General features: G+C 34.4%; 1 long non-coding RNA gene across 1 annotated transcript; it reads left to right on the plus strand.

Annotated features, from left to right (window-relative positions):
• The first annotated feature begins 614 nt into the window (after window positions 1-614).
• LOC113325059 lies at window positions 615-3,127 on the plus strand. Its single transcript, XR_003347972.1, has 5 exons — window positions 615-974; window positions 1,301-1,379; window positions 1,471-1,622; window positions 1,994-2,064; window positions 2,888-3,127. It is a non-coding gene; the product is annotated as an uncharacterized LOC113325059 (long non-coding RNA).
• The last annotated feature ends 214 nt before the right edge of the window (window positions 3,128-3,341 follow it).

Below are 3,341 nucleotides of genomic sequence, written 5' to 3' on the forward strand. Positions count from 1 at the left end.
GATCATAGTTTGTATGTTGTTATACCACATTTGGAGTTCGAATCAACACTGAGCTTCATATTTATCGATTTTGATGATGTATCCAGCTAAGTTTGAAGTCTGAACCATCATGAATTTCGTGGTCCATCTCTAGTAATCTTATAACCTGAGTTTACCAGTGTGAATTAAAGCTACTTCATGACCTGTATGACTTGTAAAAATTATTTCATGACTAGTCGAAATTCAAACCCGAAGCACAAAGAGAAAGCACAAAAACACAAAGAGAAAGCACAAAGAAACAACCAATTATCGAATTCATTTTTCATTTTCCCGATTCATTCTTATACATTTTTTGGATTTTTTTATATCAAAATGTCGAAAACAATGTTCTAAATTTATTTATATTTTTTTTGGATTTTTTTTCATGTTAAAGGTTGATAATTAAACCGAAAACATGAGTTCGTATTAACACAAAAGAAACACAATGCTTTTCAATCCGCATGAGCATCAAAATAATCTCAACCGTCAGATTCTTTTCTCAATCCGTATGGCTGGATCCAACGAACTCCGTCCATCATTTTCATTCACCCATCAAACCCTCCCAACCACTCGAACTCTATCTGTTTTACTTGAGAAAATCTAATTCACTCAACCCATCTTTACTCATCATCGCCATCTCCTCTCCCTCTCTTCACCTGATTCACCAAATCTCTTCAAAAACCCTAATTCTTTTACATAAAATCAAACCATTTACTTTCTATGGTTCTCCTAGGTTAGGTTAGGTCTTGGTCGGGAAGAACACAGACTCAGAGTAGACATGAATTGTGCTGCTACCAGTTGCTGGTTCGATGTGGGGTTCTGATTTTAACTTTGATGTCGTGAATTAAATGGGTTTACATTTAAATCAGAGAAGAAGTGAATCGGAAGGAATTAGTGAGGATTTTGTGGAGTTACTCAGCGGAGAAGTGAATCGGAAGGAATTGGTTTACTTATGGGTAGGGTTCCTTTTTTTTTTTCAATTTTTTTAAAATCCTTAGATTTATGATCGAGATATCCTTTTTACTACTTAGGTTTTTGTTTTTTTATTTCAATTACGCCCTGCAATTCATTTGCTTGTTTTTTCTTATTTTTTCCCAAGATCTGGATTCGATTTGGTTGGATTGTGTGGTTTTCAAACTTTGATTTTGTTAATCTTTGTCTGTATATGTTGGATTTTGGGGATTTTTGATTGAATTTATTGGATTCGATTTGGGGTATTGTATTTTGATTTTTCACTCTTTCTTTCTTAATCCTTGTACTTGTTTTTGATGTTTTGATTCAGAATTTGATGGGGGTTTGATGTTATGAATGGCTGAGCAGTTAGTGAATATGACTTTTTCTGTTTGCATAATATGCTAGAGGTGATGGTCAAGTCTGATTTCCAGCTTGTGGTGCTCTTATGTTATCAAATTTGAATAAATGAGTAATTCATTTGGTATTTTATTTGAGCAGGTAATTTGCTGTCTGGAGGGAGCTAGAATTGGCATCCAGTATGAGACATCTTTTGTCATTAAAACCCATCATTTCTAATGTTTATAATTTTGGCACAAGCTTTGAACCATACCAATGGTACACAGAGCTTTGCCAGAAAAGCGTATGAAAGGGTAAATCCTAAGTTCTTCATCCCGCACATTGATTGGCCTTTATCTAAGCTTATTTATACATGTGACCTACATAGTACGTACACTATTGAGGGTGATAAAAAGGTTCTACTGGTTTACAAATGTCACGTCCTTAGAGTTTTTGTATGCTTTTTTTCTTCTAAACTTGATGTTGTTTGCTAGTGATTATAGTGGTTGTCCCCTGAACTACGTGAAAGTAAGAAATAACTTATTGAAGGTCTAATCAATCTGGATTGAGTGTTCTGCCAATCTTAAATGATGTGATAACATGATATGTATCAATTTGATCTTAATTATTTTTAGTTGTGGTACACTCACAAGTTCTCTTTCGTTAGGCGCGCAAAAATCTCCAGTTAATCCACTCAGTATGTTCATGGTAACTCACAAGGCTAGTAAGCTGGGTAAACTGTGTGAAGATTGGCAGGTACAAATTTTCCTTGATTCACTACTAATATATTAGAATAATGATTGAGGCTTACTGTAAGTCTAAATGCAAACTAAGCATCCCAACCTACAAGGTACAATTTGTAGCATGTGTCATTTGTTACTGTTAGTAGTAATTTACTTACAGGCCATAAACTATCTCTGTCCTGTACTACATTTTTCCATTTTGATAAGTTAAGTTCTTTGCTTCTTTTTTTTTTTTTTTTTTTTTTTTTACCGTAACACATATTTAGAATTTAATCCATTTTCAATAGATAGTTTCTAGTTGTCTGTTTTTCTTTTATTAGAATTGGGTCTATAGTTAACACGTGTGTTAGTATAATGTTGTTAGTCAATTGACAGTAGCACAAAGTTGTTGACAATGAGTAGCCTACCAAGCTACTTATTTTAGTTCATAGTTTATATATGTAAAAAATAATAATTATATGATGATTTCGAGTAACACAGGAATATATGATGATTTCGAATAGTTTTCGGGATCCATTAATTTTTTGTTGGTTGATATCTTAAATGTCCGCATGTTTTTGTGTTGACAAAATATGATTTGTTGTAAACTTTTTTTTTTGCAATGAGTTCTTTGATCATACATAGAACCTTAGTTGTTTAAATGTAGTCTTAACATAGTATTTGATCCATCCGTCTTTTGCTTTTTTATGCTAGTTACTACACTTTGAATGAAAATTCTGCTTATAAGACAAGGATATTTTTGTAACTGTTGTGTTGTTTTGTCTTATTTCATGATAGCTGCATGTGTTTGAACTCTAAATTAGTTGCATGTTTCTACTATGTGTGTATGCAAGCAGAGATGAAACGGATTAGTGAGAAGGTTCATCTAGGGAAGTCAGCTACACGCCTGAGGAAATATATGCAATGGTTGTTGATCCTCGCCGTACTGGTGTTAAGCGTGCTCGTAAGTCAAAAGTTGCTACTCGCTTCAGTCTATATGAGAAAAATGAAGCACACATGTCTGCTCTCCAAGAACAGCTGGACTCTGAAAAGAAGAAAGTTGCAAAGCAAGACAAAGATATCTCAAAGCTTCAACGGGGGAGCGTAATCTCAGAGAGTATTTGAATGAGGCTTTGAAGATGCTTGGTTGTGAACCCGTGCTAGATGATCTAGAAGATGAGTCTGAAGATGAACGTCAACAGGAGAATGAAGTTGAAGATGGATTTACTTGGGATGACTTGCGCGAAGATGATTTGCAGGATGATGGATGTGCTGATGTTAATCAGGAGAATGAACTATCTGGAGAGGAAG

The sequence above is a fragment of the Papaver somniferum genome, chromosome 1 (genome assembly GCF_003573695.1).
Source record: "Papaver somniferum cultivar HN1 chromosome 1, ASM357369v1, whole genome shotgun sequence".
Classification (NCBI taxonomy): Eukaryota; Viridiplantae; Streptophyta; class Magnoliopsida; order Ranunculales; family Papaveraceae; genus Papaver; species Papaver somniferum.